The following is a 26,921-nucleotide window of genomic DNA, read 5'->3' on the forward strand; positions in this document are numbered from 1 at the left end:
ACAAGTCATGGAGAAAGAAGGGTTAAGAAGGATTAAGAGAGACTTAAAGCTAAGTAACATTTATATTTTTTAGCTTCCTGACTTGAAGAGGTAGAGATATCAGTATGGGAACAATAGCAGGAGCAAAATTTGAGAGAAGATATGGGACATGACGTGTCCAGAAAATAGTATGAAATTAGAAGACTAATGTAGGAATGATGCGCTGAATGCTTAGGTCAAGGGATAAAGCTACAAGACAGCTCTCATGAGATAAGCAGACATCAAATAAATACTTATAATGGTGATGAAATTTACAAAGCTGAACTTGTGTGCCAGGTTTCTAGGAGTGCAATTGGCACATTGAGCACACAGGACAAATGCATGTGCAGACAATGTACCTTTAGGTTGTCTCCTATTACCCCTTTAATGTGGTGGAAAGTGATCTTCTCCTGTTCATATGAAAACACTGGTAGTGTCATTTTTCTCTTATGGTCACTTTATTTATTTATTTATTTTTCATTTAATTAATTAATTTATTTATTTTTGGCTGCATTGGGTCTTTGCTGCTGTGTGCAGGCCCTCTCTAGCTGCGGTGAGCGGGGGCCACTCTTCGCTGTGGTGCACAGGCTTCTCATTGCAGTGGCTTCTTTTGTTGTAGAGCATGGGTTCTAGGAGCGTGGGCCTCAGCAGGTGTGGCACGCAGGCTCAGTAATTGCAGCCCGTGGTCTCTAAAGAGCAGGCTCAGCAGTTGTGGCGCACGGGCTCAATTGCTCTGCGGCATGTGGGATCTTCCCAGACCAGGGATCGAACCCATGACTCCTGCATTGGCAGGCGGACTCTTAACCACTGTGCCACCAGAGAAGCCCTTATGGTCACTTTAAATTGCAAATACTTTCCAAATCAGAGAGTTTGTCCCTTGTAATAATCAAAGTTTCCAAGTCCATTCAATGTACAAGCTATTCCCCTCCCCCATTTAGAATCTCTGCAGGGGGAGCAGCCTCTTTGTTTTCTTTTCTCTTTGTCATTCAACTCCTTATCCTTTTACTCGTTCTTGCTTCTGACTCTTCTGAGGAAGGAAGGAGAGGGCAGCGGAACAGAAAAATTCTTATTTGACTGAGACTATCCTACCCTGACTTCTTGGTTTCTGGGTCTGGCCCATCTCTAAAGCTGATTCCATAGAGGATGTTTTTGTGTGCTCTTAGTAGGGTCTCTCACTGGTGCTTTCCTTGCATGAGATGATATATTCTCCTCTTGCAGGTTGCATACACCTTCCTCATACCCTAAGTATGTCAGGATTCCTTTAGCTTCTCTCCGCTGAGGCCTTCTATCCGACCCCTGCCTCTAGATGACCTTGTGAGGCAAGACCTAAGTCAACTCCACATCTATTTTCTGTTGTGAATGTCTCACAGCTGATACTGAGGACCTTTACACAGGCTTTGCCTTTATAGATTCTGGGAGTGCAGGCTGCCACCAAAGCAGCCTCTTCTCCTTCATCTCATCTCTTAGCATATAGACCATCTCTTATCCCCTTTGTACTTTCTAGACAGCATGTAAGACACCAGTCTTCTATGCCTCCTTAACTGTAGGCAACAAATAGTGAGTCATTTAAAAGGTCTCCTTGAAGCCTCTCACACTAGGTTTGAGATTGATGAAGAGACCTTCCCCATTGATGGACACTGGTCTCACTGCCCAGCTATTCCCAAGAAGTCATCTTCAAAAATTCTTTCTCTTAATATGAGTGAGAGCCTGAAGAGTCACAAAACAGATATTGATATTTTTTTTTCTAAAAGTTTCCATCTTGGCTTGGCACCTCACTTTGGTATATTTTTAGGGATTCGGCTAAAACTTCCATGTTAAATCCTCTTCCAGAAGCATATAACAGGGGACCTAACATAGTCTGTGGGACCAGGCAGAATCCTCCTGAGGAAATGAAAACAGCAATTTCATAGAATTCAATAAAAGAGCATTTCAAGAACAGAAGATTGCTCCACAGTGCTAGAGGCTTCCAGGAAGGTAAACGAAAGAAGCACTGAAAAGTACCCATTTTCTCTAGTAGCAAAAATGTTCCTGTGAAGAAATGGAGGGAAAAATCTAATTCTATGAGGTTGAAGAAAGAGGAGGGGTAAGGAAATGGAGACCCCAAGTGTAAGGAAATGGAGACCACAAAATTTGAAACTTCAGAAATCTTGAAGTGAAGAGAGGAAAGAGCTGGGAATTCTTTGCAAATGGGAGAAGCAGAAGACATTTAAGTGCTGTGAGAAGGAGTCAGTAAATAAAAGATACCAGAGAGAGAAGTGATCATCTAAAGAAAGACGGCTGAATGGGCTAAAATCTAGAGTTGAGGTAATGATTAGCCTTGGGGAGAAGAAATGCCTCTTAAGCAAGTACCAGGAGGAAAGACTCAATGCAGATTTAGGGCAAATTTGAAGGTTTGGCATTTGAAAGCTGAAGGATTTATTGCATGATTGCTTCTACTTTCTCTGCTTAATAGCCAAGTCATGGAATAGAGGACTTTTGGGGGGAATTGAGAAAAATAAAGAGAACTTGAATAACAGAAGATCTTAAATATACTTTTATATCTGGATTTCACATTGTAGGAGAGACGCGATTCAGAGGAAAATGATAAAACATAGAAATATGAGGTTATTTTGATTAATAATTTTAATTAGTGCTTACTCTGCACAAGAATCTGTGCTAAGCACTTTACCAACATACATCCAATTTCCATCGCTACTCCTAGACTACAGCTGGCTTGCCATCCACTTTTGCTCCTATAAATTATTCTCTATACAACAGCCAAGATGGGGCTTTTCAAAATACAAACCATGTCATGCCCCACTTAGGACCTAGCATGGCTTCTACGTGCCTAAAGAAAAGTCCTGCATTTTCTAGATCCTTCCCCACCTTCAACCTCACCTTTTCCTTTGTTGTGTGTGACATTGATTTGAAATTACTGTCAATAGATCTATTTTCATTTCATTTAAGTTTTCTAACAGGTTTTTTACAGGAATATGAAAAAGCTATTGATTTTTATTTTAGACAGTCTACAAATAAGTAATATTTCAAAACATCACTTAGGTTAAAAATTTTTTTGCAATATGCGTATAGAAGGAATGAACCAAAACAAACCAACTCTGCCTCAAACCCTGAATTCCTTTGTCATATAGCTTGAAATTTTATTTTGGTTTCAGTAAGAAAAAGAAACTTTATAGAGTGCAATATTCTCCCTTCTACATAGGAATAGAAGAAACCAATACAGGGCAATGAGAATTATGGGAAAATGCCAACATCTAGTTTTCCATTTTCCTAATCATTCAAATTTCTCCTTAAGGTTCTACTTTGCTTTTATGCAGCTCTCAATCTGAGTGAATAAATATTGGTCATAACATCAAGATACATTTTCTGTTATTTGTCTAGTGGTGCTTTTTGTACCACTATATTTAACCTTACTCCATATTTAAATGAACCCATAAATTTGGGGTAACTTTACTAAGCCATTAACATTTTCTGTGGGGATAAAGCATGGCTCCTGAGGTTTTAGCATGGAAAAAATTTTTTCCTTTCCTTTCTTTCTTTTTCTTTAAACTCAGTTAAAAATAATTTGTCTGGACATTTTAAAGTCTTAAGATTACCAAAAACAAATAAAGAAGATAATAGAGACATTGGTTTGATTTCAGTGGTTACTTGTATTCTAGCAATTCAAAAATAATTAAGTAAAACTGAAAATAATTCCTACTTAAAAGTTCTGGAAGAAGATGTTAGAAGATGTTTATTAATTTAGTGTGATCTGTATGAACTGACACCTTTGGCTATTTTGAAAGTTTTGCGATGGGTCAAAAGAGTTTCAATTCACATGTCTTAAAGGGAGTATTAGAAAATATAAGGATATTTCGGTAACAAAAGTATCTCAAATTAATCTGTTTGAGACACTCTATGTACATTTTTTATGATTTGTGAGCTGCTACTCATTTTTATGAGTTTTTAAGAACTTTCTCTCACTAGCACTCCCTTAAAATATCCCAATAGTTTGTATAACTTTAGCAAATAATACTTCTGTAGTAATTGGCCAGGAAATAAATATCACTTGCAAGGGCCAGAAAATAAATCTTAATTCAACACAGTTAATAGCTTTCTTCTTTTAGTATATATACAGAGATTGATTTTGGCTTTGTTATGGGACATCTGCATCCAAGCATATAATTTATTCTAACCAATCATTTTCTTACTCTATCTTAATAGCTTTCATGACCTCTACTCACTCAGTAGACTATAAGAGCAGTTACACTTGTCTTACTGATTTTATATTTGCTTTAGGGAAGACATAAAGGAATAGGAAGAACCAATAAAGATGGTTTAACCAAATGCTAACCGAGCAAATCTAATACATGATAGAAGTAGGGCTACTAGTTTAGACAATCATTCATCTTCAGGAAGCTACTCTATGGTTTACTCAGAATGCCAGAAGAGATAGGCACCTTTACGCCCCTCTTATACTCTCCAGGTATGATTCCACGGTTTAGAACAGTGGTTCTTAAAGTGTAGATGGGGACCAGCAGCATCAGCATCACCTGGGAACTTGTTAAAAGTGCAAATTCATGGGCACCCTCCCAGATTTGCTGATTCAAAACCCTGAAGGGTAGGTCCCCGTAACTTGTATTTTAACAGGGCTTCCAGGCACTTCTGTCCAGTATGCTGCACACAGCTCTGGCACAGTTACTAGCAGAGAGATTACAGCTCCATGTAGAAAGACATGATGGATTAATTACATGTGGATGTATTCTGCCTCTTTCTTAGTGAGCCATGCTCTTCCTCTGGGTAGCATATGTGGAGGACATATGCATACAACCTTAGATGGGAGAAAAGAGAATAGCCCTCCATCTTCTCTATGTGATCTATACAGTTAAGGATTTTTTGTTACATGAGACAGAAATTCCAACACAAACTGGCTCAAGTGAAAAAGAATATTTATTCACTCACTCACTGACGATCTAGGGGTTAATGATAGTCATAGGTAGCATTTATTGAACACTGAGTATGTGTCAGGCACTGGTCTAATTGTTTTGCATGAATTAGTTCATTAATACTCACAAAGACTCTTTGACGATAGTAGCATATCTCCATTTTAGAGATGCAGAAACTGAAGCACAGTGAAGGACTGAGATTCAAACCAAGACAGTGGAGCTGGCTTAGGGCTGGCTTGATCAGAGGTCAAGTCATGACCCTGGAAATCTTTCTGCTCCCAAAGTTGAACAGAAGTCCTGAGTCTGACTCACATCTGCTAAGAGTCATAGGCTTCTCTCTGAGCCAATCTTAAATATGGCCAAAGGAATGAGAAGTACTGATTAGCTAGGAACAATCAGGGCCCACCCCCAGAGCTGAGAGTGGAGTGAGAAAATCAACTCTCATCACAGGGTACTGTTTTAAGTGAAGAGGGGAAATGGGTACTACAAAGGAGCAGAGAAGATCACCAGAGGCACTGCTTTGTTACTCAAGACCTCTTTGAGTTCAAGTGGCATTAGCCTCAGGCAAACTAGCTTTGACAAAGAAGCATTTATTGTGTCATATTGTTGAACCATGGGAAGGGGAGAGTTGCATGAGGACTTGAGGGACAACCACCGATGAGTTGTTGCCAAGACTCCCCCTCTTCACCTTCCCAGTTGGATTTTTTTTTATGGACACTATAATATCAAGCAATTTCATTCTCTGGTTCTGAGTTCAAAGATCCTAGAGAGGAGCTCATATTATCTAAGCTTCGATGAAGGATCCAGCCTTGAGTGACTTAGCAGTGGCTGGACAGCTGAAATAAAAAGAAAAAAGGCTATCTTAAGGTGAGGCCATTGGATGCCTGCTCAACAGCCATTCTCTTTTTTTCTCCTTTCAAGTCAAACTCTAATTTTGTTTAGATATCTACTTTCCTTTGCATAGTCCTATCCTTGAGGAGTGGTGGCTCCAAGCTCCAGCTCCAAATGTTGAATCACGATTGATAGAAGATAATCCATTGCAGATATTGTTTTAGGAATGAACATATAATCCAGTTCTGGCCAAAGAGATGCAAGGGGACTCTGCTGAAGGGTTTCTTAGATTGGTTTTCCTCACTGATAAAAAGAAATTTATGGGGTCTTAAAAATAAAACACACACACACACAAACTTCTCTAGTTAGCATAAAAGACAACAGCTAAAAACAGAATAAAGGTACTTCTTGAAGTGACCTTGTTCACACCAGAGCTGGCTTTTGCTTTTAATTTGATGACAATTTGTTTATGTCTCTGTTTCATAAATGGTTAGTCATTCCTTCGCCTTTATCTTGAAGTACCCACACATCACATGTGTTTCATTTTAAATTCGTATGAGAAAAATGAAATGACAGCTCTGTATGGTTGGCATTATTCATGTCTCCCTGACTCCACCCTCAACTTTCATTTTAGTAGAGTCTGGTACTGGTTGTGTGTTTCCCATAGGCAAATGCTGGATAGTTTCATTTTTGGTTTTTATAGAACGTTGTGACCTATGAATAGCTGTCTTCTAAGAATTAATAATTTGGACAAACTGATTCAAGTGATCATTATAGCTGGACCATTCTAATGTGTCCCTATTTCACTTTTGCATAAAATAGCTCCACTGTGTTTCTTTCTTCATGATTGATATAAAGGAAGCTAATTGAGAATGAGTGTGATGATATCAAAGAATACTTTTTCAAGAACATGGGTATTATACAAATAAAGAGTAAATATGTGTCAAAGATTTATTTATTTCCTCAATTAAGGAAGCAGGATGGTCAACTGCTACAAAAGGCATTTGAGAAACTGAGCATTGCTATGCACTGAATAAAAAATGTTGGATTTCTCGGTTAAATACAAACTTGGATAACATCTTAAAGAGCAATAAAACCATATCCTTTGGTTATAATTTCAACCAGACATAAATTATTTGCATCTCGCAGACAAAATCCAAGGTAAAATGTAACATTATAGAGTTTGGACTCTGATTGATAATAAAGAGTATGTGAAAGAAAAGTTCATTGCTCTAGAGATTTCAATAAGTCTTAGGTGACTCTATTAAACAATGCTCCAGTGTGACATTGAAAGCACATGTAATCATCCTTCTACCTTATTTCCAAGATGAAAGCACATGTAATCATCCTTCTACCTTATTTCCAAGATTTTCATATAGTTTAACAGCAATGATGCTACAATGTTGTTATGAAGATTAAATAAAATAATATACATGAAAATGCTTTATACCATAGAGTCTTATAAAATGTAAAGTGAGTTTTTTGTAGGTTATTACTATAGCTATACAATATTCCAAAGACAAGCTTGACACTTGACATAAAGGAGTCAAGTTAGAGTTCGACTGTCAGGGTTTTTTTGGTTTTTTGGTTTTATTTTTTAGATCCTAAAACAGAGACATCATTGGTGTCTCCAATGGCAGGATGAGAATGAATTTATGTCAACATGGACATGATACGCAGAAAAGATTAGAGGAATCACACATGTTTTTACTACCCCAAGGAGAAACATTGCAAAATAAAATTGTGTTCATTTTGTTGCCCCAACTTGAAGATAATGTTCAGAAAAAACTACAAATGTCCTGCTTTATTAATTCAAGTACTGTGTTGAGCACTAACAAGGTGTTAGTGTGTCTTACTGTGGGGAGACTAAAGGGAATAAGATATTCCTTCTCCACAAGAATCCAGATTTAGCAGCAGAAACTACACAAAAATAACCAGTTGGAACCAAGAGGGAGGGATAATTATTTTGTTTTGAATAATGGCAACATGAAGCTTTGATTAACTTAACTATTGTTTATTTAATCATTTGTAAGTTGGAAGCAAGATTTCTTGTCTTTTACTGGTTACTATTCACACTGAACTGCATATGAAACTCTTTATTTCTCTGTCTTCATATTTCATTTCATTTTTTTCTCTTTGTTCTCATAGCTTCAAATATAAAGTAACTGAAGAAAAATAGTAATTGAAAGAGATTCTCTGTAAAATTTTTGATTTTTAAAAATGAGTTTAATAAGTCTAATAAAAATGTTAATTTGTCTAATGCCCAATATTAAAAAGAAGAATACAGACCTGTGTTTGAAGAACCAAATGGAAATAATTTTATATCTCTAGATTTTTTCCAGTGACTCTATAAAATTTCATGAGTTTAATAGTAAAAATTTTAGAAAAATAGTAAATTTTTTTTACTACCAACCAGTAAGTTATTATTAACCTAGTTAAGCAAAACCAGAGATATAGCCTATAAAAGAAAAGCAGGACTATTTCACTGAAAACAATAAGAAGAAAGGAGACTACTTCTGAACTGCAGTGATTACTAAAATTAAAAACTTACCCTATCTGTTTCCTTTGTGTTTGTAAAATCCCCCTAAATATGCCTTTCCAATTTTTTGTAGAAAATTATTTAGACTAATAATTACTTGATAGTTCATCATAATTCATTCCAGTTTTTCAAGTACAATTTTGGAAAGGCCAAGAGCTGCCTGGAGGATGGAATGCATCTGTGATATTACTAAGCTCCATAAGCTTAATGAAAGGAGAATTCAAATACTGTATATAGTTTGCTACTGTTTGTTCCAGACAGATGTTTGTGTATTATCCCTTTTTATACAGAAAAATCGTTATAGCAAACATGTGGTTTTATCTTTAGAATTAGGTTCAATCTAACAGCATTCCAAATAGTTCTGTTAAAAGACCTAGATGCTATCTGGGCTGGAATGGTAAAACCTAGAATTCTCATTCATCAATACAATAATTTAGTTCCATATGCTAACCAGAGATGGTTGCCAAGAAATATTATCAAGTGAGCAAATAAACTGTGGCAGTCATATATATAGCCTGGTTCCATTCATAGCCAAACTGTAACAGAAGAGCTTACATGTATGTACTGGTGTGGAATGGAAACGAATGTATTCTTTTCTCATTACGCATCTGAGTAGAAGCATATTTTTCTCTTTTCAGTGTTTGAATTCACAGCACTGGAAACAAACAAACAAATAATAATATAATATATATAAATTCATATTATTTTTCATGTGTGTATGTAAATGGATAAAAGGATAAGGGGTTGATAGATGAAAGGGGATTTTGACTTTGCTTTATATACATTTGTGTGTTGTTTGATTTTTTATAGTGAACATATATAATCACTTTTAAAATAAAGTAGAAAATCAAGGCAAATAATTTAAAAAAGAAGAGATGAGTTATAAGTACTGACATGGAAATACATATATATTATATACATTAAAAATATATTTTACACGATAAAAGCAAGTTACAGAATAAAACGGTATTATCCTACTTATGTTAGAAAAAGAAAAGCAAACTGTTGAGAGTGATGTTGAAGAGAGACTTTCACTTTTTCCTCTACATACTTCTGTGTTGAACTTAATTTAGTAAGTATATATTTATACATTATTTGTGTTATTTATGAAAAAACAATTTTCTTTTGCTGAGAATCATCTGTTTGTTTTCTTTCTGCTAAAGAATGAGTCCTAAAGAAAGGCTTGAGGAACTTTTTAATATGCAGTCAATGATCAAATCAGAAAAAATCTCTTTCTTTTTGTTTAGGAGTCTCATTAATAAAAAGAGTCACTTGCAAACTTTTCAGAAATAATTTTTGGTATTTTTTCTCAATCTCCCTAAGAAATTAAGTCCTTTATTTCAATATTAATTTTTTCCTGCTTAATAGCTCTAGTGAAATCTTTTAAACTGTTTGACGTTTAAAATATTCTCTTTATTCTTGATAGGGATATTTTGTGAATTTTAATCTGGTCCAGTAATTTTGCTTTCTCGTGGATAGGTGGACTCTTTCATAGAGCTTGCACTTGTACCCCTCAGATGTCTGTTTATTTTTTCCTTTGTGCTCATATTAGTGGAACTGCCATCTTTCTGGCTGGTCATGTGTACCTGAAGGGAGAGATGGCAACTCAGATCCGAGCTGATACACCTCTTGGTAAAGATAATGTGTGCTGGAGGGTGACCACAAAAGGAGAAGAGCGTCTGGTATTGCATTTTGTAACCTACCCACACTCAACCTGTGCCAAACACTGCTTTTTTCTGGGGGCTGTCTCTCCTTGTACTTACCCAGTAGGGGCTTGGTGATGGAAAGCCACTCACTCCTTCTGCACTAGGCAGTTAGTCTATTCTTCCTCCCTAACTTGGGGCCAGTGGTGTCCAGATGAACTACCACCTGTTGCAGGTGCTTGACTGGAACTTAGGTTTTCTGTCCACTCCCATGAACCCAGTAGGGCAGAGGAGGCACTGAGCCGGCCCGTAAAAGGTGAAGAGAGGAAAGTATAGAACTAGAAAGATTTCCTCTAGGTTCTGTGGGACCTGCCCACCTTCTGGTCTCCAAGGACTTTTCACAGTCTTTGATGTAGATTCTGGGATCCCTCAAAATTCTTTTTTACCTTTGTGGCATCTCCAGGTTTGGGTTCAGGGGAAAGATTGAAAAATCATGCTTGTTCATGATCCGGTCCTGACCACTGTACCAAGCTCCAGCCTGGAATGTACCTGCCTCCCAAATCTCCTCCCTTACATCTAGCTTAATGCTTCTTGTACTTTAGTTCCTTTCCCCAGGGAAGCATGATGCACAGATTAATATATATTTCCTTATACTTGTCTATATAGTGCTGACCACTGGGACTGTATAAGGATTTCTTCAGTAACTGGCCATCTCCCTAGATGTAAGGTCCGTGAGAGCAAGAAATATGTCTGTTTTGCTTGTTTACAGCTCTATCTATGACATCTATCACAGCGCCTGAACAATAGCTGAGACTCCATGAATATTTTTCAGAGGAAAAGTAAAGGGAAGAAGGAACAAAGATCTATTTTTGTTAAAATGGAACATAATATATGCCTATTCAAGAACAATCTACTTCTGAATTAGTCATGTCTGTAATATATAAAAAGTGTGGAACCACAGACTGGCTTTATCCTGGATGCTAAATAACACTTGGCCTTCTCATTTTATTAATATCTTGTTATAGACCAAAAGTAGATGAGTTTTTTGGAAAAGAAACATAATATGTTACAACATCAAATAAAAATTAATTTTGTATTACCCATTGAGAATGAGTAATAAAGTGTTAAACATGTTTAAAACTATTATGAATGAGTCTGCAAAATTCCTAGGATGTAAAGAATTCTTTACTTAAAAGTCTGAAAATCCATGTGAAAAATTAGCAAAAAATTAAGCTTTCTTTGCTGAAAAAATGACCACAGTAAATTAGTGAAGTTTAAATAGTAGAGCAAAAAAGAAAAGAAAAATGTTAGGTACACTTTCAAGATTCTCCTTCTAAACACTTTGACAGTTAAATAAGTTCTCCTATCTGTTCTAACATATGAATGAATTACTCAGACGATTGTCTCTGTGTTTCCTGACCAGATAGTTCAGTTGCAGGCACATTTCTCAGGTTCTCAGATGCTATTAGTTCATAAGGCTTTTTAAATAACAGACAATGTCAGGATATAAAATGAAGTCACAAGTTCAGACTATTTTTCTTCTGGGGCATCAGGCTATGATAGAAATACTTGGTGCTTGCATGTTACTCTCTTATTTAATCCACTCTTCCCTTTCTGGTACAATAATTTAATCTCGGATACATGAATGGACAAGACGTCTCCCTCTCATGTCCCCCTCCCATACCTATCAAGTTCTCCAGGGTTGTCATCTTCCTTTGTGACCTACAGTTAGAGAGTGAAGTCAATTGGTTTACAATGAAGCAAACAAGAAACTTTATCTACAAAATCTCTGCTTTCCTCAATATTAATGTCTTTCACAACACAGTTTCTATTCAGTGCCAATTTGTTTTATTCTTCTTGCCTGTCATTGAGCCAACTTTCACTCCTTCATGTAAAATGCATACTTGTGGAAGTTATCAACTACCAATTGAGAGAGTTCCAAGTGCTAGGAAGGAAAACAAAACAAAGTTCTCCGGGACACAAGGCTTACACTGATAAGTGGAAAGAACCAAATTAACGCTAACTCACCTAACTTCAGAGCATGACTCAGAGACACAGATCGTGAGTCATGGGCTTTCTTTGAGATAAGGCTGGCAATACACATAGAAAAGATCAGTGTACACAAAAACATATAAAGGCTGAAAAAACATATAAATCCATCATGAACAGACCAGCTTGTTGCAAAGATGTATATCATGACTAAGACTGTCATATTAATAAAGGTTAGTAGAACCTGTGAAGAAATCAGTGTTTCCAGTGACCCAGAACAGAGTGCATTGTAGAATAGAGGTTCTGTTTATACTGAGCTTGTCACTATGACTATGAATATTTCCAGTGTAAGGAGGAGTTTTGGTAATACTTAGTAGAACAAATAAGGCACTTGAAGACGGGCCATGAGGAGAGAAGTAAAAGCAGGGCACTTCATGCCAAGTCATCTGTGCTCCTGGGCTCATTCTTACTATCTTCCCTGCCATCTGACTGGCCCAAGTCTATGGTTATGACTCCCTCCCTCGCCCACTTCGTGTGTTCTGCCAGCTTTTTGGTATGAAACTCTATTTTCCAATTCCTCTCTTTGTCATGCTATGGACCATATTGCTTTTTTCCACCCTTGGATTCGTTTTCTGCCAACACTGCTAGGGATGTTACTAGAAATTTAGGTTACTCTGGAGTTTTATCTCCAGCTTTGTTTGTTCCTTGTCTGCCACTTCCTCCACCCTCAACCATATACCAATACATGAACACAAAGATTCTTCACTCTATTTTCTGACTCTATGAGGCATGTTAACCTCTCAGTCAGAATCAGTAGTGGATTTATTATAGATCTTACAGACAGAATCTACTGGGAGATGAAATGGACTGAAGGACATTGATTCCTAGGTAAATGGGAAATAACATATAGATTCAGAGATCTGGAAACAGTTGAATGTGATAATTGGACATAAAGGTAAACAAGAGAAGTGTTTTTTTGTTTTTTTAAGAGAAGAGTGTCAGATGAGTGAGGATAATGCTTACACAAGTGAGGTAACAACAAGACCACACAGAGGAAGGAACTAGAAAATGAGAGGGGATTTTATGCTGTGGAAGACCGTAAGAACACTAGTCTGAATTTTTGGTAGAAAAACACAGAAGACGAGAGATCAATGGTTATTTTTAGTTCATGTTTCTCCGTTCACTAAATTGTTGTATCTGTGAACAGGGCAGATCCCAGACTGTATAGGATAGATTCTGAATTCAAGCAAATCTGCTTTTAGGTCCCAGCTGTACTGGATACTGGTATGTGCACTTGGGCAAGTACAAACCCTCTTGGAGCCTTTGTAAAACAGATGTATACTTGTATCTGCTTCTTTGGAATAGTTGTTGTTGCTCACTGTCTGTTTCTACCTCCTAAACTCCTTCCCATCAAGATTTTGCCCCCATCATGCCATCCATCCTTGCTCTGGTCACCAGTAACATTCATGCTGCTAAATGCATGTATGGTCAGTTCTCAGGACACATTTTACTTAACATGTCAGCTGCATTTGGCAGAGTTAAGACCTCCTTCCTTCTCGATACACTTTTTTCTCTTGGCTTAGAGGACACCACGCTCTCCTGGTTTTCCTCCCATGCCACTGGTTGCTGCTTCTTGGTCTCCTCTTACTGGTTTGTCCTTTTCTGCCTGAACTTTCAATGTTGAAGTGCCACAGAGTTTAGTTCTTTTTCTTCTTCTCCATATGCATTCCCTCCCTTAGTGATCTCAACCAGTCTTGTGGATTTAAACTCTATGTATATGCCATAAGTCTCCCAAGTTTATGTCTTTAGCCCAGACCTCTCTTCTGAACTTTAGAGTTGCGTACCAAATTGCCTACTGAAAACCTCCATTTGGGTGGCTAATGGGGATCTCAAACTTCACATGTCCAAAATGGAACTTCTGGTCTTCTCTCCTTCAGCTCCTTTACCTGCAGTCTTCCCCCTATCACTTGATGATGATCCCAGGCCTACATTTTTGGAGTCAACATTTTTCTTTCTCTTTCTCTCATATCCCACATCTGATCCATCAGCCAACCCTGTTGGCTCTACTTTCAAAATATATCTGATCGTTTCTTCCTATTTCCTGTGGTCTTCCCCCAGTCCCAAACGCAACATCTTCACCTAGATTATTGCCATAGTTTTCTAACTGGACTCCCTGCTACTAACTTTGCCTCCCTACAGTTTTTTCTTAATACAGAGTTAGAATTGTCTATGAGTCAAATCATGTCAGTCCTCTGCTTAATGCCTTCCAACGGCTTCACATCTCACTCAGAGTAAAAGCCAACTCCTACAAGGCCACCTCTTTCATCCCTCACCCCAGTATCTCTCTGACCTCACTGCTTTCTCTCCTTTCCTTCTTGCTCTCTCATTTCCAAGCACACTAACCTCTCTGTTCTACTTGAACATGCCAAACATGTCCCCATCTTACTGCCTTGGAACTGGTTGTTCACTTCATTAGGAAGTCTTTTCTTCAGATATTCTCATGGCCAACAACCTTTACCCTTAAACCTTTGAGGATTGTTGTATTACAGACTCAGTGTGGCTTACCCTGATCATCTCATTTAAAATTGCAACCTGCCTCACCTCTGGCACTCTTAATCCTCCACTTAAGCTGCTCTATTTTCCCATAGTAACCATCACTCTGAAAAAAACTATATAATTTGCTTACTTATTATGATTACTGTTTATTACTTAACTTCTCCTGGTAGAAGATAAGCTTAAATAGGGCAGGGAGTTTTATCTGTTTGCTTCACTGCTGTATCCCAAGCACCTAGGAAAGGTGCACCTACTGACACACAGTAGGGATTTAATAAATATATGTTAACTTAAATAAAACTATCTATTGGTTTTAGAGGGTTTTGAGGGTTAAACAACATGCTCTGGACCTTACATCAATACAGTACTTGGCCAGTAGGGCTACAAAGAATGACAGCTATGAGCAAATATGTAGGATAAGAAAATTCTTCTGTCTTCAGTCTTCCCTTTCCCAATCCCTTTCACTCAATATGGTCTTTAATTTTTCTTTCTTAAGACCCCAATAACCAGAAAATCCATGGAAAGAGCCCAATAAATTTCATCTTCAAAGCATTTGTACAGAGTAGATCTGTAAATTTGTTGATTATTTGATAACTTATGTCATGTTCCAAAAGATTTCCATTTTGAAAGATGAAAGTAAACTTTAGTCAAAGGAATACATCTCAGATTGGATTTGGGGCCTTCAGTGAACTGAATGAAAAAGGTATTCTAGGGATAGGGAAATTTTTATGATACATCTAAATCATATTACATAGTGGGGCGGTTGTTTCATCAAAGGTTAAGGGTGACCTAATATATTAAAAAATCTTTAAAGAAAATTAGTCCAAAAAAAGCCCATGATTATAAATACTTCATTTGTCAGAAAATAGTTTTTTTTTTTTTTTTTTTTTTTTTTGCAGTACGCGGGCCTCTCACTGCTGTGGCCTCACCCGCTGCGGAGCACAGGCTCCAGATGCGCAGACTCAGCGGCCATGGCTCACGGGCCCAGCCGCTCCGCGGCTTGTGGGATCCTCCCGGACCGGGGCACGAACCCGCGTCCCCTGCATCGGCAGGCTCAACCACTGCGCCACCAGGGAAGCCCCGGAAAATAGTTTGATGAAATTCAGTCCACTTTGATTAAGCGGGTCGATGGTTTGACATCTTTCCTTACAATAGAGAACAAATTCAGTTTCATTTTTTCAAAAGTAAGACAATATATTTGGAAGTAACTGATCAATTTTCAAAGAATTTCTCCCCTGTGAATAATTATATTCACTGTCTTCACTGGCTCTAATAATTATCTTCACTGGCTCTAATTCATTTTACTTAACTTTACAGTATATAAATAAATATTTTAAACGCAGCTTAAAATGATGGATACAAAAGATAAGCATTGTATATGCCCATTGAGATCACTATATTATTGATTCATTATTGAACATTCCTTGAGTTCTATTATATTATAAGTAGTGTATTAGAGAAGTAATATACAGCCCCGGGCCTCAGGTAGACATAGAGAAAATTAAGATAAAATGTAAAGATGCCACCAAGGGTCCTTGTGCCACCGGAAGCTCCCGCGGGGCTGCTGGGAGGCGGCGGCAGCGCCAAGATGGGGTAACCGAGACCCGCCGTGCGAAAGTGACTTTTACCTAAGATACTCTGGGCAGAACTAATATGCATGGGACTTGCATTTTTGGACCTGACCAGAACCCTGGGGATTTCCACTGGGGCGGTGAACACCCACACCGAGAATCCTAGGCTGCTCCGAGGTTGCAGGGAACATAGACAAGTCACCCACTGGGGGTCTTTCTGCCCCTGTACCCCGGGCAGGAGGTGGAGGAAGCCAGCGTCAGCCGAACCACACAAGCCAGCTAGAAGGTAAAATCATCAGATTCCTGCTCATCAGGGAGGGTGGCCCGGCCAGAACTCACCTCTTCTCCCAGCACAGACTCCGTGCGGCTGGTCCCCTCCCCAAAGGAGCTTGAACAGGGGCCCCCGATGAGAACGAGTTCCCCTTTGGGTGCCCCCCACCGTCTGCCAAGACCCACCAGAGCCCAGGCCCCTCTGCTGTGCCGTCTGTCTCTCCGAGAACGTGAGGAATGGCGAGGATCGGATCTGTCTCAAATGCAAAGGGGGCGACTCCCCATCCAAGAGGCCAGGAAGCCTTCTGTCTCAGAAGCAGGATCAGCCCGAGGTGGCCGAGGCTGGAGTGGGGCCCTTTTGCCGGAGTTGGCTGCTCATTCAAGGGGAGCCCAAAGTTCATGCAGGAGCGTGAGGTCACCGCCCAGGCCACACACCTGAACCTCCTGTTGGGGCTCGTGAAACCCAGCTGGGCTCTGGCCTGGGCTCTGGGCTCGTGGCCCTGGAGCGGAATCTGTCAGACCTGCAGCTGCAGGGGCCTGTGGAGGCGGCTGGGGACCTAGAGGTGGACTGCTACCGGGTCCCCTGCTTCCAGAGCCAGGAGGAGCTGGCCCTGCAGCACTTCACGAAGGAGAAGCTCCTGACTGAGCTGGAGGGGAAGCTGTGCGTGTTTGAGAACATTGTCGCCGTCCTCAACAAGGAGGTGGAGGCCTCCCACCTGGCCCTGGCCGCCTCCGTCCACCAGAGCCGGCTGGACCGTGACTACATCCTGAGCTTGGAACGGAGGGTGGTGGAGCTGCAGCAGACACTGGCCCAGAAAGATCAGACCCTGGGCAAGCTGGGGCAGAGCTCCCGCCTCACGGAAGAGGCCTCCTACAATGGCACCTTCCTACGGAAGGTCACCAGTGCCACCAGGCAGCGCCATGAGTCAGCCTGCGTCAGGACCGCCAGCCTCTTCTCCCTGGCTGTCTATACTGCCAAGTACCGCCCCAGAGTGAAACCAATGTGACCAGCAGCTGCCCACTCTTCTTTCCCCTCAACAAGCTGCAGTCACCCAAGCATGCCTACGTGAAGGACGACACCACGTTCCTCAAGTGCATTGTGGAGACAAATGCTTAGGGCAGGAGGGGCCGAGCAAGCTGCATGTGGGTCCCGAGGGAGCCCCCTCTCAGACGGGGGTTCAGCAAGATGACTGAGGTCTTGCCCTTGGTGCCCAAGATCCCAAGGCACAGTGATGGGCCAGGGCTGGCATGGTGTGAGCCGAGCGGACAGATTGACAGTGGCTAGCCATCTGCTTAGTGTGGCAGGACCTTGGACTGGGCCTGCAAAGGCACAGGGTCCCTAAGCCGGTGGTGCAGGACTGACCCCCCTGCACTGACCATGCAGCACTGGATTCCTGAGAGCCACCCCGGCCCTGAATGTTGAGATGGGCTCTGGCCAAGATGGGGAGGGTGTGGGGAAAGAAGCTCTAGGGATGGGAAGACCTCTGCAGGCCGCCATGGAGAGTGAGCTTGCTCTCGTCCTGCTTGGGATCAGAACCAGGACCAGGGGGTGGAAGTGACAGGGTGCCAGTGCGAATTCAATCTGTCCCAGCCTGGACCGAGTTCCCCAGCCCTGGAGGTGAACAAGCAAAGCCAGGGGGCTATGCAGGGCTCAGAATAGCGTGAACAATATATGCACCATTTTCATTAAAAAATATGCACATATATTTTATATTTATTTCATATAATATATATCCCTATACTTGTTTCATAAATACACTTCGTATTTATACTGAGAATATTTCGAAAAAGACATACAGGAAACTGGGAACCTTAGTGTTGTCAGGGTAGGGAATAAATTGTTGAGGGTCAGGATGGGGTGAGACGTTTCACTTATATCTTTATGTTTTGAATTTTGACAGTATGAATCACAAAACAAAGTATGAAAAGAGTTCTACTTCCAACAGTTTATAAACTACTCATTCTAATTTAGCGTCTTAATTTAATTTAATTTATTAATTTTTTAAAAAATAAATTATTTATTTATGGCTGCCTTGGGTCTTCATTGCTGCACGCAGGCTTTCTCTAGTTGCAGCTAGTGGGGGCTACTCTTCGTTGCAGTGCGCAGGTTTCTCATTGCGGTGGCTTCTCTTGTTGTGGAGCACAGGATCTAGGTGCGAGGGCTTCAGTAGTTGTGGCACAAGGGCTTAGTTGCCCTGCGGCATGTGGGATCTTCCCAGACCAGGGCTCGAACCCGTGTCTCTTGCATTGGCAGGAGGATTCTTAACCACTGTGCCACCAGGGAAGTCCCTATTTTATTTTATTTTATTTTATTTATGTAAGTTTTTTGGCCATGCCGTGTAGCATGCGGGATCTTATTTCCCCGACCAGAGATCGAACCTGCACCTCCTGCAGTGGAAGCGCAGAGTCCTAACCAATGGACTGCAAGGGGAGTCCAGGCTTCTTTATTTTAAAGAAGAAGAAAACAAGACCCAGACAGTGGTGACAGAAGGTTACTCAGCTTTCTGCAGACAGGACCAGAGCTAGAGCCTAGATTTCTTGCCTCCGAGTTCAGGGCAAAGTCTATAATAGCAGACAGAAAAGCAAACATGTAACTGAATATTATGAAGAAATCCATTAAGGAAACAAAACCAAAATTGACAGTATATTTTAATTTCACGTTATGCTTTTATGGTTTGATACAAAATATTCCAAAAGTGTTGCCATCTCTCATCTACTGAAGGTGATAGTTATTTCTTCATCTTATGGCATTGTCTTGAGTAGATTTCTTCAACAGTGGTGACAGAAATTGAGCCTTCTTTATCTCTCACAGGTTTTCCTTTGTGATCAAGATCTTATGTTTGTGAGATAACTCCCTAAGGTCAGAAAAAATTATCTGTATGTGAGGAAAAGAGATTTCTTCTGTGCCATGCTGAGAGACACCATTTCCTTTAAGACTTGGATCCAAACTCTCTTCTTCAAACACATTAGCTTTGTTTGTTTTTTCCTGAATTATTTTCTCTCTTGATTGTGCCTTAATTCTATGTCACTTCAAGTCTCAAAGCTAAAATTTATGCAATGTGCCCTTCTTTTCAATTAAATTGTACAAACACTTAATGAAGCTCCAACCATGCTCCAGGTACCATGTTAGGGACTTAGGATTAAAAAAGGTGAATAATACAAAGCTTCTGGCTTCACACACCTCAGTTTAATCAGGGATACAAATATATCCATTTAAAAATTATTAATTAAGGGTTTACTATATGCCAGTCATTATTTGGGCTGTTGGAGATACAGCAGTGAAGAAAACATATAGAAATTCTCCTTCTCAATATTCTGTAATAACCTAATTGGGAAAAGAATAGATACATATGTATGTATAACTGAATCACTTTGCTGTATACCTGAAACTAACACAACATTGTTAATCAACTATACTCCGATATAAAATAAAAAGTTAAAAAAATACACAAATCCTAACTACTAAAAATCAAGGAAATTTTATAATGGATTAGATAGTAGCCAATATGAGGGGATTATTATTAATTTTCTAGGTGTGATAATTACTATGGTTATATAAAATACTTTATCTTAAGATATGCTTGCTGACATATTTAGAAGAGAAGTTTCAGGATGTATAGAACTTGCTATCACACAATTCAGGAATATTTTCAAATTGATCCTATTAAAATCTTTCAAGAGTTCTCCTTTGTGATCAAGTGGTATATTTGTGAGATAATTGCCTATAATTAGAGGGTACTATCTGTATTTATTTTATAAAAATTTTAAGTACTTATTTGCATCTTTTTGCAGATAGGTAAAGCAAATAATTAAAGTATGTTAACAATCATCAACTCTAAGTGATGAGTAGAAGAGTGTTCATTGTATAATTCTTTAGACTTTTTTTTGTATAAGAGGTACAAACTACTATGTATAAAATAAATAAGCTACAAGGATATAGTGTACAGCACAGGGAATTTTAAACCACCATGCTGTACACCTGAAACATAATATTATAAATCAACTATACCTCAATTTAAAAAAAACAATTTTTTTGTTTGATATTTTTCTTTTATTAGAGAGTTGGAAAAATATCTGTGCAATGGAGCATACACACTAGAGGGTGGAAACAGGCATAAAGAAATAAATAAGTAAAATACATAATATGTTAGATGATGATAAATACTGTGGGGAATCATAAAACAGGAAGGGAGATGAGGGATATAGTTTTAACACAAATAATTTATAAATCTATGTACTTGAATAATATTTAAAGTCTTATGGGCACAATGACTAAGGAGTGACTTCTTTTCTGTGTGGTGGACAGGAAAGATATTGAGTAAAAATTACTGGAGCAAGATCTTAAAGGATAAGTGGAAATTTTGCTAAAAGAACAAGAAGGGTAGGGGCTAACCCCCAAGAGGGTATTCCAGGACAGATTAATAGTGAGAATGAATGATTCCCAAGCTCTGCTAAAAAGATTTTGGTTCAGGAGTCCTGCAATTTGCATGTTATAAAGCTCCACAGATAATTCTACTGTGCTCCAAAAATTGAGATACTGTAGCAGAAACAGGTATAGTTTGTGGGAAAAGAGAAAACGGGGAAGTGGTTGGAAGTACAAACTGTTGCTAAGCAAGAAAGAGGCTTTATAACAAGATAAAGATTTTGAAATTTGTCCTGCAGGCACATGGGAGCCATAAAAGGCTTTTAATCGTGGGAGTTACATGAGTGATCGTATCTGAATTTTAGAAAAATAACTCAGATGCTGTGTTTAGGTAAGAGGAAGAAGGGAGATACTAGAGGCAGGGAGACCAGCTACGCTACCCCAGTAATTTAAATGCAAGTTGATGAAATCTGCCATAGGTCCCTGGACCTCGAAATAAGAAGGGAGGGAGACTAGATAGATCTTAATCATGTGATATGAGTGAGAAGGACTCCAGATTTCCTGGTTTTGTGAGCCACTAACAAACTTAAGGCAAGTAGAAGAAACAGGTTGGCATGTGTAGAGAGGATACATCAACTTGCATCTCTTCAAGAGCTTGGGGGACACAAACATGGATTTATTCAGAAGGCAAAGGGAAACACAACCCTGAAGGTTGAATAAATTTGGGGTACAAGAAATAAAGATTTTAGACACATTACCTTATGTGTGGTATGTTGGAGCCCTGGGTCTTGCTGGGAAAAGTTACTGATACCTGTGGAAGATACAGAGCAAAAGAGAAGAAAATGTGAGCTGTATTTAAGAAATCGTCAGAGGAAGAAGAGGCAATGAAAGCCACTCATTCTTTTATGCCAAAGAGTTTAGAAATTCTTCCAAGATAGAGCAGTGTCTTTTACTTCCTTTGTACCCAATTTCCAAGGCATTCGTGCAGCACATATGACAGGTATTTAATAATTGCTTTCTGCATTGATGACCTACTGGTATGTGTAAGAATGTGCTTTTTGCCTATTAGTAATATTTCTGAAGTCTAGATGAAGGCCTTAGAGCCTAGTATCAAATACCAACGTTATGATTAATGAATCAAAGAAAACAAAGCATATTAAAACTGAGCTTCCTGAGCTGTTTTTTTAGCCCAAAAAACAGTTAGTTAGTTGTTTATAACTCAACTTAAATCTATTAACTAAAAAAAAAAAGAGTTCAGACATAGACTACTCACATGAATTTTCCAAGTGGTTTAAGAATTATGTGTAGATCAACTACTTCAATAAAAAATAGATTAAAAATTATACGTTAACATTTCTATAGATATTTTATTCTTTTTTGTCTAACATTTTGGGTTCTTTTTCTCACAGTAAAACATTAGTCCTAATAAATTTTAAACATTTAAAAATGTATATGATATCATTTATATTGCTCTTGCCAGCTATTAACGACACTTCAAAAGTCATACCATGAACTATTTAATACCTTTCTAAGAAAAAGATAGTCTTCTGACTACAGTGACTCTTGCAGCTACTTGTAGCTTATTTTAACAGTTAGGCTAATTGAATGAAAGGCAACACTCAAATTGTAAGTTGTATGAGCATTGTCTCATCAGATCATATAGTAAACCAGAATAAACAAAAGACCAAAATTCTGCATGAATTATTAAGTGAAAAGAAGAAAACTAAAATCAATTATAAGAAAACTAAAATCATAACAAATCAATCAATTATTATAAGATTAGCAATGCTTACTCATATGTCAGCTGGATGACCTTCAAACCACGAAGACGTGCAGATGTGTTGAAAGAGATGAGGAAGAAAAGCATAATATTTATTGGACCTGGTGGCATCTTATAGGATTCAGGCTCATAATTTCCTAAATGACTCAGTGGCATTGCACAATTGATGTTTTGAAAAAATCAGTTACTTAAAGTAACTCCAAAGAACTAAATGGTGCTTTACTGACCTACATTATTAAAATCCGTCTCCAGTTTACCAAAACACACTCTAGAATGGTGTTTACCCGCTGGATCGTCTAATCTCTATTTCATTAAAAATATCTTAAGATCCCTTACCACACACATCGATCTATTTAATTTGCTTTATAAGTCTAAATAACTGTAGGAGTCAGAGCCATTACCCCTTCAGTATTCCCTTTGTTATTTTGAGCTTCTTCAAAAGATGTTTTACTCATGTAAAACATCTGAATATAAACTTCAGCAGAATAATTATTCTTTATTCAGGAAGAGGCAGAAAGTATGGGGAACTTAAAATAAAATTAGAGCAATGCCAAAAACTTCAACCCAGAAAAATGCATTTCTTTTCAATTTACAGCATAAAAACAATCCTGAAAAAATAAATACCATGGCTTACACAAGTTTCCATCACTAAAAGTTGTTCTTCAGTAGAAAACCAAACCACAAGTATGTGTAAGAAGTGATAGGGGACAGGGCTCTGATATTTATTTGTTCGATCAAATTCATTCGCTCTTGTTATATAAATAGTTTCAAATATATTCGCTCTTGCTATATAAATAGTTTCATCAGGAACTAGAAAAAAGGGCAGTTAGTAACTTTATGCACACGATTGGAAGGTTAATGTTTTTCAATTCCAAGAATTTAGCACTAGGTAAATCTTTGTTGTAGCTGATAATTAATAATTTACAATAAAAAGCATAAATTGTATTCTGGCATAAGTTTTGCTTTCCTGGGGTATACGTATACTGACTAGCATCATGTCTGTTCACTCATTTATCTTAGCTATGTTAATAAAATTATGAAGTTGTAACTTGAAGCAAGTGTTTAGTTTGCTAACATTCCTTTAGGAAATATACTATGTTTAGACAGACTTGTAAAACAATCAGCTTCCGGACCAAACATCTGATAAACAGTAAAGCAGGAATAGGTACTTTAATTTTAGACAGAGTAATGATGACTTATTTCCTCTCATTGCAGGTTGGTGGCTTCTTTTATCTAGGACCAGTGTTGAGCGGGAAGGCATTGCAACCTGGCTTTGTTCAGACTAGGGGAATATGTTCCGTAACACTTCTAATAGGAGTTGTGTCACAGCCTCACTTAGTGTCCAGACTTATGAAGCCCAAAAACTTTTTTCTATAATAATTAGGTTGTAATTTACTGAAGGAGTTAATTGCTTTTTTTGTATGCCAAAAGCATGCTTTGGGAATAACCAATCCTAACATTTAAGTCAGTGTAGGGAATCTGAGAAACTCTGTGCCTCTGTAAGCTAGCGTTTGGAGATATTTCTGAAATTTGTATTAGAAAAACATTTTCAAAGAGATATTCATCTCCTTTTCTCTTGTTCTCCCCCTAAATGAACAGAGGGATTTCTGCAATTTGGCTTGAAGAAAATGAAGAACAATAAAATTAGATCATTGCCCTTTTTTTTTTTTCATTTTCTTCAAATCTCCACCAAAGGCTCTTAAATGACATAAATGTTAATTTATGACAAAACAGCTATTGTGTTTGTTCACTTCTAACAGCCAAAATGATTGTGTGAAAACACTAGTCTCTATTGTTCCGTTATTGGGAAAGTCTTTGAAAAACAAAAAGATTTTGATGAACTTCAAAAAGGTGTGATGGCCAATTGTTTGAACTCCTGTGAGAGAATTCTCCCACTTATTCATAGAACACAGTGTGGTAATGTTGGAAACTCAAATCTACACAGGATGTTAGTGCCTGCACACGTGTCTGCTGCTGTGATGTGGAAAGCACAATACCTCCAGGTTTATAAGGAGATCAGCTGTAAACAGGATGCTCAGTAACAGCTATGCACACAGTGCCTCTCTCCTTGGAGAGAGAAGAGGTTTGAAGGTTATTAATGGCAACATTCTACCGGAGTAAATATGAAAAACACATTCAAATCCTCTTCCAAAGAACTTTTATTTATTCTTTATTATGTCCCAAATACAAAATCCTATTTTAAGCCATAGATGTTAAAAAAAGTATAGAATATTCCTCAAATATTCCAACCACAGTACATATATACGTTCTTTTTTTTTAAAGAAGCACTTCATTTTATCATAAATAAAAAATAAAACACAAAGAGATTTGATCTGGTTATTTCTGAGTTCTCTTCAGATCAAAGATAATAAGAGTTTGTAATTCTATGCAGTATATAGAAATGGCTTTTTGATTGACTTAAAAGTAAATTTTTCTGTACGTTAATTTTACAGGAGTTAAACTATATCATTATGTTAAGGTATAGAACTTATTTAGTAGGGTTTATATTGCTGTAAATATTGAGCTTATAACTGTTGGCCTTGCTATCACTTTTGGAAAGATACAAGCTAAGCAACATATTAATAATTGTCTTTGGTTGGGGCTAGCTGCTTGGGAAAGCCAATGGAAGACCTTTTAGGCAGTACATTTATTTTCTGTGAGCTGTCTCTATGATATCCTTATTAATAATCAATAATCAGTTGTGGTCAGTTTCAGTTCTTTTATTTTTAAAATTTTTTAAAAATAAATTTATTTATTTATTTTTGGTTGCATTGGGTCTTCGTTGTATTGCGTGGGCTTCTCATAGTGGTGGCTTCTCTTGTTGAGGAGCACGGGCTCTAGGGGCACGGGCTTCAGTAGTTGTGGCTCTCGGACTCTAGAGCACAGGCTCAATAGTTGTGGCACACGGGCTTAGTTGCTCTGCGGCATGTGGGATCTTCCCGGACCAGGGCTTGAACCTGTGTCCCGTGCATTGGCAGGTGATTCTTAACCACTGTGCCACCAGGGAAGTCCCAATTTCAGTTCTTTTAAAGGGCAGAATCAGTGTGATGAATCAAAAGAAGGTAGAAAGGAATCCAACTTTCCAAAGAAGTGCTTTGTCATATCCAATTCCCCGAATCATTATTACTATTTTTAGGCTTTCTCTTTCCCTTCTCCACATTTTTCCCTCAGCCTTGCCACCTTACACATACCCACCGCTCCTTGCCTCCTTGCAGTGAAACTGAAGTCAGAAAGAACCCAAAACTTCACCCCAGCCCATTTTTATCTCTATTTTTGATTGCTTCTCTCTCCTGTCCTCTTGACCCATCTTCTTTCTGCTCTCAGTTCTTGCTTCATGCATTAGCTTCTCATTCAAATGCATCTCACTTGAGATGACTCTGCAGTGAGGGGTTCTTTTTTTTTTCCAGCTTTATTGAGGCATAATTGACAAATAAAATTTCATATATTTAAGTTGCATAAGATGATTTGATATACATGTACATTGTAAAATGATTACCATAATCAAGTTAATTAACACATCCATTATCTTAGTTATCACTTTTTGTCTGTGTGTGTGGGGAGAACACTTAAGATCTACTCTGTTAGCAACTTTCAAGTATACAATACGGCATTATAAACTGTAGTTCCCTTGCTGAACATTAGATCCTCAGAACGTATTCCTCTTATAACTGAAAGTTTGTACTTTATTTATCTATCTATTTATTTATTTATTGAAGTATAGTTGATTTACAACATTGTGTTAGTTTTAGGTGTACGGCTAAGTGATTCAGTTTTTAATATATATATATATATATATATATATATATATTCTTTCTCAGATTCTTTTGCTTATAAGTTTTTAAAAAAATTTTATCTATTTTTTTATACAGCAGGTCCTTATAAGTTATCCATTTTATACATATTAATGTAGACATGTCAATCCCAATTGCCCAGTTCATCCCACCCCAACTCCCGCCACTTTCCCCACTTGGTGTCCTTAACGTTTGTTCTCTACATCTGTGTCTCTATTTCTGCCCTGAAAACCGATTCATCTTTCCCATTTTTCTAGGTTCCACATATATGTGTTAATATAGGGTATTTGTTTTTCTCTTTCTGACTTACTTCACTCTTTATGACAGTCTCTAGATCCATCCACGTCTCTACAAATGACTCAGTTTCGTTCCTTTTTCCGGCTGAGTAATATTCCATTGTATATATGTACCACATCTTCTTTATCCATTCGTCTGTTGATGGGCATTTAGGTTGCTTCTATGTCCTGGCTATTGTAAATAGTGCTGCAATGAATATTGGGGTGCATGTGTCTTTTTAAATTATGGTTTTCTCTGGGTATATGCCCAGTAGTGGGATTGCTGGGTCATATGTTAATTCTATTTTTAGTTTTTTAAGAAACCTCCATACTGTTCTCCATAGTGGCTGTATCAATTTACATTCCCACCAACAGT

The 26,921-nt window shown here is 38.2% G+C and overlaps 1 long non-coding RNA gene and 1 pseudogene across 1 annotated transcript in view; one reads left to right on the plus strand and one right to left on the minus strand.

Annotated features, from left to right (window-relative positions):
- The first annotated feature begins 16,014 nt into the window (after positions 1-16,014).
- On the plus strand, positions 16,015-17,343 carry LOC101320229 (TNF receptor-associated factor 1 pseudogene; annotated as a pseudogene).
- A 1,285-nt stretch (positions 17,344-18,628) lies between these two features.
- LOC117314441 (uncharacterized) overlaps positions 18,629-26,921 on the minus strand; it is a 43,740-nt gene continuing 35,447 nt past the window's right edge. The window contains exons 2-3 of the long non-coding RNA XR_012325039.1: positions 21,458-21,510; positions 18,629-19,191 (exon numbers count right to left, since the gene is read on the minus strand). This is a non-coding gene — a long non-coding RNA (uncharacterized lncRNA). The remainder of the gene's footprint in view (positions 19,192-21,457; positions 21,511-26,921) is intronic.

The sequence above is a fragment of the Tursiops truncatus genome, chromosome 12, assembly GCF_011762595.2.
Source record: "Tursiops truncatus isolate mTurTru1 chromosome 12, mTurTru1.mat.Y, whole genome shotgun sequence".
NCBI classification, from domain to species: domain Eukaryota; kingdom Metazoa; phylum Chordata; class Mammalia; order Artiodactyla; family Delphinidae; genus Tursiops; species Tursiops truncatus.